Source organism: Crocuta crocuta, unplaced genomic scaffold (genome assembly GCF_008692635.1).
Source record: "Crocuta crocuta isolate KB4526 unplaced genomic scaffold, BGI_CrCroc_1.0 scaffold18, whole genome shotgun sequence".
NCBI classification, from domain to species: domain Eukaryota; kingdom Metazoa; phylum Chordata; class Mammalia; order Carnivora; family Hyaenidae; genus Crocuta; species Crocuta crocuta.
This window is the reverse complement of record NW_027532589.1, coordinates 1,481,472-1,493,242: the sequence shown is the minus strand read 5'-3', so window position 1 is coordinate 1,493,242 and position 11,771 is coordinate 1,481,472.

Here is an 11,771-nt window from a genome sequence, read left to right as displayed (position 1 = left end):
TTTCTTCTCTCTAGCTGACTTTACTGTATGAATACAGCATATAATACACAAACATGCAAAATATGGGTTAATTGACTGATTATGTTATGGTAAGGCTACCATTCAATAGTATGTTACTGGTAGATAAGTTTTTGGCAAGTCGGAAGTTATGCACAGATTTTCAACTGTGCAGAGGTCAGCACCGCAACCCCTGTGTTGTTCAAGGATCAGCTTCCTATAAAATCTATGCTAATGCTTTATTTTTATTTTATTCCCACGAAAATGTATTCAGAACTGTCAGACTAAAAAGTTTAAATACACAGGTATGCAAGATTTTGTATTTATTACTCTAGGTTTTAAATACAATGCATTCCCTCTCACACTATTGTTTTACAAATCGTTCACAACTATTGCTTTGAATCATTAAGAAATACTTATACTATCAGCCAAATAATTTACCATACACAAATTGTGTTTTAATTATGTAAGCTATTAGTTATGGCTTTAAATTCTAACTTATCCATTGCAATTTTTATAATGCCAAAAACATTCCTCTAAATTTTATTTATTTACTTATTTATTTAGAAAGGGAGAATGCAAACAGAGGAGGGGTAGAGAGAGAATAAGGGAGAAAGAATCCCAAGCAGGCTCTAAACTTTCAGTGTTGAGTCCAATAAGAAGCTCAAACTCACAAATCATGAGATCATAACTCAAGAAGAAACCAAGAGTCGGACACTTAACTGACTGAGCCACCTAGGAACCCCCAGAAACATTTTTATATGACTTACATATTGGCAAAAAAATTTGCTATCACCATGGCTTAATTTATAGCAACTGTAGAAGTAACTTTAAAAGATCTATGTATCGTACTGGACATTCCTATATAGAAATACAGCTATTTACATATTAATAGATTGACAAGGCTTTATTTTCAGTTCTGATACTAAAGTGAACAAAAATAAATGTCACAGAATTTTTTTCACGTCACATGGGTTTTCAATCTATTTATTGTATGGCATTTAGTTTCTTACTTCAAAATGCCACTTTCTATAGATTAGTAAATAGTCAACACATTAAAGGTTTGAATCTTAAAAGACAATAGATGACATATAAAATAAGTTTGGATTTCAAAATAATAAGACAGATACTTTAAGCAGTCGACCAAACTCTAATATTATCTGCATCCAGAGATTATCCACTTTAGCCAACATATTTAACTACTTTTTGCAAAAATCCTCATCCAGGCAAGCATAGATACTGTTTGAAAACGCCACCTAGTATTTATCTTAACTGCCCATCAGAATTCTCTGGTGACTATGAGGAAAGAAGTACATAAAAGAAAACTAAGCAAGAAGGGAAAAAAAGAAGAGAGGTCAACATTTGAGCTAATAGACTTTATGATATAAATTTGGATAAATCAAATACTTGATGGTTGCATGGGTTATGGCCTTTTAATTTATATAAATTGTTTTCCATAGCTGCTATTAACTAAGTCAAAGATTATGATGAAATTTTCTACTCAGTTATTTTCTGTTATCAAAATATAATAACTCTTTACCAGGTGATCAGTTTTACAATTTTTGTTTACTAGTTTTTGTTATTACATATTAAAATATATACTTATATGAAAATCTGAGGAAATAAAAATATACTTTTTCTAAACCTTACATTTATGTGTGTTTTTGTTTGTTCATTTTAACCTAAGTATAGTTTTATTTTCAGACTTTAAGAGAACTACCAGGCTTTATGAGTTTAGCCACTGAGATGGTCTATCACCAGGATTAATGTGCATAATTGATCTTATATCAAAACTGGTACCAAAAATAGGAGCTGCCACAATTACAATAGATATAGTTGTCACCTGCTTAGCAATAAGGCATCTAGTGCCAAGGAACTAATATTGAAGGCTAGCAAGATGATTTTCCATATAATGCTAAGGCAAAACATTGGTAAAACCTCCTACCTACAGTAAATGGGAAGTCAAAATATATGCCCAGTATTAAGTAGAACACAAAAACCATTATGTACATACAGACACACTCATATGTATCTGCATGTATATACATACATATGTATATATATGTAATTATTATTATTATTTATTTGAAAAAATAGTAAGTCCATGTGAAGCCATAGAAACATGACTAAACACCATTAAGGATTTACATAATAAATACTAATAATAATTTTCTATTAAATATTGTCCTTTCAAGTCTGTTTTCAAAATGAGACAATAGTTTGTCTTACTTTTTTTTTATAACTGTTTAAATTATACATCCAAGTGTTGTCTACCTCACAGTAGTCCCTGGGATAGTAATAACGGTCAATGAGCCTCATAATTTCAAAAGAATCTCTCATGAATATATTAAAATTTTTATGACAACTTTATGACCAGAGTTCTCTATTTTCAAGATAAAATTTGAGGCACGGAAGGATTGGCTGATTTGATGAAAGTAGAACAATTAACAGACAGATGAAATGTACGTCAGGACAGTTCTATTCCAAAATATAAAGTGTTCCTATATAACAGGAAGCCAAAATAAATCTAATGAAAAGTCAGAGAAGCTGGAAGTGGCTTGGCTGACAGCAGAAAGCTAGCTTGGGGATCCCTCTCATTCCAATGCCAAGAATACAGAAGTCACAGCACAAACAGCGCCAATGCTGATAGGAAGTGGAGTGAGTTCAATGAGCTCTTAGTGATTCACTGCAAATCACAATAGCTCAGAACATATTTTATGAATAAATATATTACTATTTTAAATCAATAACCTACACAAAGCAAGATTCTGAGGATGTCAGATGAAGTGGGTCATGTTCTTCCAAGAAAGAGTAAAGAAAAAAGATAGAGGAAATTTGAAGCTACCAAGGATAATCAAAATATTAAAGTCTAGCAAAATGTTTAAATGTGCACTTCATAAAAAGTATTGGAGATACTAGAAAAACTGCTCATTTTAACTCATTTGCTATGAAAAGCTGTTACTGTTGTTATGTTTTCTGTTATATCATTATAAGCTTTAGAGACAGAGAAGTATATTTGGTATTTAGTGCAGGATTTTCTAGTTATTAGCTATATTACTGAAGGTTAAATTGTAGTTATTTTTATTCTAATCATACATAAGTTTTTGGGGGTTTTTGGTGAAAATTGCATTTGAGTGCCTAGGGAGTAGCTAACAAAGACCTTAGCTTCACAGTAGGAAGGTAGGAAAGTTTTTTTTGTTTTTTTGTTTGTTTTTACAAATAGTTTATTGTCAAGTTGGTTTCCATATAACACCCAGTGCTCATCCCCAGAAGTGCCCTCCTCCATGCTTTATTATTATTGTGGTGGCTGTGGGGCATCTCAGTCATTTAAGCATGAGACTCTTGATTTCAGGTCAGGTCATGAACTCAGGGTTCGTGATCTGGAGCTCCATGCCAGGTTCTGTGCCAACAGTGTGGAATCTGTATGGGATTCTTAGTCTCCCTCTCTCTTTGCCCCTCACTCATTCATTTGCTATCTCTTTCTCTAAAAAATAATAAATGAACTTAAAAAAATATTGTGGCGGTTGTTGCTAGATGCTATACATTAAGGGGTTGCAAGGAAAACAATGAGATCTTTATCTTGAACGCAAGCTGTTCATGACGAATCCTAGAATTGAGAGTGTAAATGTAATTCTTTTCTGTAAAATTCTTAGCTTATTTTAACACAAATGTTACTGTTGTTTCCATTAATAGAGAAAGCCAACTTAACCTACCCTCCATGACAAAGGGTATCCAATGAGTTAACCTGCTTATTCTCCATAATTTGCAAGTGCCTCTTGCAAATCAACATATCTCTTACAGATTCAAGTTAAAAATTTAAAACTAACTTTTCAATCAGAGTAGAAGAGTCATTCAATGAGAGAAGGCCAGAATGGCACAATGGTTTCAATTTTGATGTTACTGACTGATTGCTGATGGGTGGCTTAAGTGCTATTTATGAAGGATTCCAATGGAAAGAATGCTATGATCGGTTAGTAAAGTCTGCCAGAGAAATGAAAACAAATGAGAACCTCTGATGCTTGTTTAGGGAGTTATTACTAATACGAACATGGTGACTGGAAATAAGAGGATCAAAGAAATCACCACTCCCCGTCTTCATCTTCATTATTACTAAACAATGAGAGGAATCTGACCAGATGTCTGAAGAGGTATCTACTAGTGCTCTCTTTGGCAGCATATATACTGAAACTGACAAGGTATCTACTATTAATTAGCAAAGGGCAACTGCACACTAGCACATGTCCGAAGGATATTCTTGAGGACTTGGGTTAAAAGCTCTACCAGCATGCCAGATCAGTAAGAAACCTCTTGAATCTTTGTAATTTCATTTACAAAATAAAATATTTATCTCTAAGAAACCTTTCAAATCTTTTTAATTGCATTTTAAAATAAATGATAATATTTATCTTGAGATTTTGACTTGAAGATTGAACAAGAATGTTTAGCATTGTGTCAGGCAAATATACTTGATATACCTTTACAGTCATGAGCACAGACACTGAGAGAACTTGGAGAGAGAGAGAGAGAGTGTGTGTGTGTGTGTGTGTGTGTGTGTGTGTAAAAGGGGGAATGTGTATGGATTTTGTTTTGGTTAGTTGTTTTGTGTACTCCTTTGCCAACAGTAGAGCTTTAACTTTAGTTATTACATAAGGAATGATAGTTGGGACGCAGCAATGTAAATATTTCACAGAAAAACCGCCCATGAGACCGAATCAAGCACTGACAAAGCCACCCCACAAAATATACTTCTTGGGGCCACAGGGTCAAATCTCAACTTCAGGATAAACTGAGGCATTTTAGAAATTGACATCCGATTCTTGGCAACTTGATTTTAAAATGGAATTGCAATGTTTTAAATGAGTCTGTACCAAACAGTGTCCCTCCATCTATAGATTTTTATTTTTGTAAGTTGGAAAGCAGAGACCTACACCCCAATCACTCAAACAATAAATACTGAAAAATAATTGAGGCAAAGTCTTCACTACTATTTTTCCTGTCCAGATCATTATGTCTACTCTCCTTCACTCTTGGTATCCATGGGGTTTTATGTGTCCCTGTGAACCATTTTCCAGCCCATATTATTCTTACTAAGAGAAGTCTCTTTTCTCCAATTCCCCTTGCACAGGGGTTCTGAGAAGCAATTTGCCTTTCCCTGTGGATATCTGAGGGGTCACACTGAGAATAAAATTAGCAAGTATACAATAAAAGCTAAAAACCAGAAAGTTAGAAAGAAAAACCTAAGCATTTTCATGTTAAATGAGAGAGAGGCAGAGAAAGGCTAATAGAGTTTAAAGATCATGTGCAGGTCCCAGAGAAAGCATAAATCTACCCTCCAAGGCAATAGGGAGATGCCAGTTTAAACCTCAGAGCAAGAGCTGACTTTTATTTCAAGGTCATATTTCCAGGATGATCAGCTTCTAGAATCAATAAATCCCTGGCAGAAATGAAAAGAGTACTAAAATGCAAGGGTGTATGAGTGAGTTTGTGTATTGTCTAGGGTCTGAGGAAGATCTGAAGTAGTGCTTACTCTGTAGGAGTAAGAGTGGGTAATGTCTTCATTTATATATTTCAAAAATAGTTCCACAGTATATATTATTGTCATTCAGGGAAAACAATAAAATTGGATTAGTAAACACAAGTACACATGCACACACACAGCTATCTTCCAGTCACAGTAGCCATGACAAGCAGGTGCCATGTCACACCACTGCTATTTTCCTTGCTCTGAATGTTCCCTAATAGTGCAAGGATTACAGCAGAGAAAACTACAGCAACTTAAGATTCCAAAGTTTTCAGGGCAAATCCTAGGAAGGACCAGCTATTGATCTGATAATCCATTGTGTTGGGGAGAGAAAGGCCAACATCTTTCTTAGTCTTTACCTTCTATGGCCTCGTTTTATAAGCTGTGGAATTTGATCCATTCAAAGGTTATCTAATCAGGTTAGTGGGTCATGAAATAAACGTCTTGAAAATTGATAGGAGTAAATAGAAGAGAAACTGAAATTATAGTGCAAGATATGTAATATAGAAAAGTCTTAAGTTTTTGTTATTTATTTTGAGAGCGAGAAAGAACGAACTTGTGCACAGGGGTGTGTGCATGTGGAGGAGGGGCAGAGAGAGAGGAAGAGACAGAATCCCAAGCAGGCTCCACACTGTGAGCTCAGAGCCCTACACAGAGCTCAGTCTCACAAACTGAGATCATGACCTGCACTGTAATCAAGAATTGGACACTTGGGGCACCTGGGTGGCTCAGTTGGTTCAGCATCCGACTTCGGCTCAGGTCATGATCTCACGGTTCATGGGTTCGAGCTCCACGTCGGGCTCTGTGCTGACAGCTAGCTCAGAGCCTGGCACCTGCTTCAGATTCTGTGTCTCCCTCTCTCTCTGACCCTCCCCTTCTCACGCTGTCTCTCTCTCTCAGAAATAAATAAAAGATTAAAAAAAAAAAAAAAAAGAATTGGATGCTTAACCAACTGAGCCACTCAGGGACCCCAGGAAAGTATCAGGTTTAAAAAAATATTTCAGAGGTCTGTGTGCATAGAAGAGATAGAAAGAGGCAAAGAATTATGATGCAAAATGCATTTTCTACTTTGGCCCAGAGATAAAATTGATAAATACTGACCTGGATAATAAACCTTAGGAATGACTGCATTTGAAAGAAAGCAGCCATTTCTCCCACTTCATCCCATCACTAGAATTCACCCCTTGCTTTAAGGTTGAAGTGACATGAAAGTATTTCCCCCACTCCTTTCACTAAACTTCTCACTGATTTGTGGATTACCTTACCTCTCATGTCTGAAATTTTGTTTCAAAACCACCTGTTACCGTTGTGGCAGGAAAAGGGTCAAGAGAGAGACAGGAGAACACAGATGGGGTATGTGTGGGGGTGGTAGAGAAAAGAAGAGCCACATTCCCACATTGGGTGTGGCAAAGATAGAGGAGTTTGGGCTGAATCAGAAGATGGTGTAGAAGCCATATGGGGATTACTATCCTATGCACACCCACCAAAGGGTTGCAAACTGGGGAGGTTCCCATCGGTGACAGGCTCTGCTGTGGCTTGCTCTGGGCAGAAACAGAGTCTCTATGCCAGGAAGCCCTAGAGAGGATACCCCAAGTCTCTAAGAACTATCAAATGTACCATCACAGGAACTCACACTGAAATGTCCCCTATAAAATAGAATGCCAGAAGGAAAAGTAGGGAGTAGAGGAAGCGGGTGGGGAAATAAGAGACTTCTGCAATCCAAAAGATGCTTATGGAGTCAGGTCTTCCCTAGACAGGGTTGGAAGGGAGAGAATTAAGAATGCCATATGGGACTATATCTTTAGAGGACGTCCTAAACCCAGGTCTTTAAAAAAAAAAAAAAAAAAAAGATGAGATTTTTTAAATAACAAAATGTGCTTGAAATATGGAATCAGACTGTTTTCTTTCAGAAAGCATAGAGGAAGCATTTCCTGAAGAAAATAATATCACCTATCTAAGCCTCCATATAACTGCATCTGAACAAACTTTATACACACACGCAAGCACACATGCACACATGGTCTAACAATTATAAGCCGTGAACTTGTTTGGAAGATCACCTTTGATTTTGCATTATGGAAAAAATTCATTGTAAGACTTCAAGATATGGCAAGATACTCACTTATTGCCATTGACATTTTAAGTTCATTTTTTTGGAATGGTAACTTACAGTCAAGATTAAGATGATCATGGACACTGTCAATGAAGTTGCTAAGTTTCTCTATTTATGACCTATCTCTGGTCCCTAACTGTCAGTGCAACAAATTAAGTTACTTAACTTTTTTGGGTCTCAAATTGTTCCATATGTAAAATGGAGTTAAGAAACCTACATCACATTGTTGTTGCTCTAAGTATATCCAATGATTATATAAGATAAAATTCTTAGTAAGGCTGGTACATATTAACTACTGAATAAACAGCAGCTGTTATTACGATTATTGGGAAATATTAATGCCGTACAGATTAAGATCTCAAAATGAGTGTATTCACTGAATTCAATATGCATTTTAGGGAGCTCGTCATGTGCAGTGATTATGAAAAGGAATAAAATTGGCTCATTTGCCTTGTGAGAGGATACTGTGGAAAATACACTCACATGTCAGAAATTCTTTCATAACAGTGGCCACATGACCATTGTACACATGTGCAGAGGAAGAAGAGAGTATTATAACAGTAGGGAAGCCCAAAAAGTCTTCAGGGAGTCTGTGAAATCATACCTGGGTATTGAATTATGAGCAAGCTCAAAGCAGAGGGTCAGTTGATACACCATAAGCAAAATAATTAATCAGAAAAGGGACACCATGGCACTTTTGGGGACTAGCCTGCCATAGAAGCATCCACAGGTTAATTCAGCATATTATATATATTCATAGCTCGTAAAAAGCTCTGTTGCTGCTGTTTTTCCAGAATAAAAAAGGCAAGCCCAGAAAACTCCTATCATAGTTACTATGTTAACTCAAGTCTTCAAGAGCTGAAACCACACCTTTAACACTGCCTCCCAAAGGTAAGGAGTTTGGTGGTATGGAGTAAAGGGACACAGGCTAGAAAGTTGGGCCAGGGTTCTTAAATACAGAGACAGAATGTGATTCTGTCCAATGAGTGCCAATGACACAGATTTAGAACAACAACAAAAGTAGACTAGGCATTACAAAGGCTGTGCCCACCAAAGCATATTCTCTTGATTAGAGCAGGATGAAAAAGACTGGAAGGGCCCAGGAGGATGTAATGCAGGACTCTTAAGACCTGCAACTTTAGTGAGCATGAAAATCATACACAAAATCTGTACAAATCTGAAGGTCTAATGCATACAACCTGGCTTCTCTGTGCATTACTGACTCTCTAGATAATTCTCATAGGCACCAAAGTATGCGAACCACTGGTCTGACAAGAGGTAAGTGGGCATGACCTGTGAGTATGGCCCTGGGAGTAATGGCCCTAGGAGTATGAGGCGAGAACAAGAGGAAAATCACAGGAAAAAAAAAGTGAACCAAGACGCTAGGTTTACTAATATGTCTCTACTTCTTGAATGATGGAGTTTGTTCCAAACAAAAGCATAGAAAATAATTTCTTGTGATCTTCACTGTATCTTAGTAATTCAGTAACGAACAGGAGAAATTCTCCAGAACTGAGAGTTGGAGCTCTTTTAACCCTCTTTTGTTCACTAAATATTCAAGAGAGAGTTTTTGTTTTGTTTTGTTTTGTTTCAGAAGAAAGAGGTGTTTGATTAGGATATTTTCTAAAGTCCCTTTTAGCTCTAAATCAACATATAATTTGTAATAAAACTTAAATATTAATATGAATTGCAGTGTAAATGAGGTACTTGAAATTCTTCACTGGAAAATGTGACTATAACAACAAAAAGATTAGAAATATATGTGCCATTGGATGGGCACGCTCATTTCTAAATAGAAAGCATGTTACTATATTTTCACATACATTTAATAAAGGTAAACTAATATGCATATTCTTATTTTAAGCTACTAAGATTAGAGTTCATTTTCTGTATTTTTTTCTATTTTTATTTATCTATCCATCTACCTATTTATCTATTCATTTATTTCTCTTGAACCATGAGATAATGAACTGAGCCAAAATCACTACCCAGGTGCCCCAATTTTCTGTATTTCATAAACTTAGATTGGTAATTATGTGTAAGTACTTTATTCTTTACTCCATAGATCCATCCAACTTTTCTACTACAGAATTTTAAATGTCTCAGTTTTAATTCTACTTGAAACACAGTTGCACAGAGGCTAATAAAAGTAGAGAACTCCCCAGAAAAAAATGACATAGTTCAAATAATAAATTACAGTTTTCATCCTTTCTTTTAAATTTTCTTTTTTTACCATTTATTTATTTTTGAGAGACTGAGCATAAGCGGGGAAGGGACAGAGAGAGGGAGACATAGAATTTGAAGCAGGCTCCAGGCTCTGAGCTGTCAGCACAGAGTCCAACGCTGGGCTCCAACACATAGGGGCACGAGATCATGATCTGAAGTCGGACACCCAACTGACTGAGCCATCAAGGTGCCCCTTTCATTCTTCCTTTTTTTACTGTTTGGAACACTGAATCATCTTTCTCATTCCACCTTCCAAAGCTTTGGCTTGCTTCTCCTAACTCAGCTAATTAAATTAACTAATTTTCATCTCACTTTAAAAATTTTCAGGTTAAGTCATTGGTTCACAGTCCTTGAGACTGTTTACAGATATTAGAGTTTGAAAAAGTACTCACTGTATTTCTTTACCAGCAAACCATAAGCAGTGTTAGAGTACTGCAGATATTTCTCCTCATAGTCTTTATATGCCTATAGTTTCACATTTTTTACAATTATTTTGATACCAAAAAAGTACAATGAAGAGTCATTACCAGCCTTTGGGGGTTTCAACATAATCTCTTCTAATATGATTCATTTTTCACTAAATGTAATACTTACTAAAAAGTAAATGTTTACAATAATATAATATGTTTATAAAGCTCCCTCTTTCCAAAGACTAAAATAATGAGAGGTTAGAAAAATCCTAAAAATAAATAAAAGTACACAAAATTAAAACCTGAGTAATAATAGAATGGTAAGTGTTCATGATAGGAACACTATCTACAAAAATCTAAAAAAAGCATAAAATGGCTGAGCAAACTGTGGTATATCCATACACTGGGATGCTATTCAGCACAAAAACAAAAGGACTATTGATACATATAAAAGCATGAATGAAAATCAAATGCATTATATTAAGTAGAGAAGCTAATCCCTAAAGCCTACATATTGCATGATTTTATTTTTATGACAATCTGGAAAGGGCAAAACTATAGACAAAAACATGTCAGTGCCTACAAAGAACTGATAGCCATGGAATGTGACCAAAGAGGGCACACAAAGCATTTTGGGAAACTCTGCTGTATTTTAATGGTGATATTCATTTGACAAAAGTGAGAACCGTTCACTAACAAGAATGAACTTTGCTGTATGTAAATTACACCTCGATAAACTTGACAACAAGGTTGAATTCCAGATGAAAGAATCAGTATATTTCATTACTGCAAGAGAAATATTTCTAAATGATTTCATGTATTCTGAAACCAAACCTCACTCTGGCAAATAATTTTTGCCCAAAATTATTTTCTACTAAAAATCATCTTACTGAAATGGAAAACACAATTTCTTTAATTCATTCAATTCCCAAAATCTTACATCTTCACGTAACTCAGATTATCCAGAACACATTTTATGTAACTCGAGAAAAAGTCAATCCATAGTTCAGATAAAACTCTAAACAATTTAAAACTTAATCTTTAGAAGATCAGTCCCATCCAAGTGTCCTAATGTCATAATAAAGCAAGATGTAGAGTCTTCGTGCGTTCAGAGAGTGTAAGAATATCCTGGTAACATGGATATCTATATGGAGTTTCCAACTTTTATATAAATATGAAATGTGCTTTGGTATCTCCAGTCAAGATTTATGTACTCTGGTTTGGTGATTTCTTGTCATGTTTTGACTTACTTGAAATTTGTAGTTCTTTAGACAGGGACACATCCATTCTGCCACACAGATAGCTTAACCTATTACAACTGGTTATACAAAGGTAACTCCATTAAGAAACAAAATCTGAGGTCCAAATAAGTGATTTCAAACAGCAACTTCTGCTCTGAGATCAATTTCCTTCTCCAAGATATTTAATTAAATTGTGTTTTCTCTAACTACTATTGGAAATACTGAATTGATACAACAGTTATAAGTAATCACAATGAGCATTT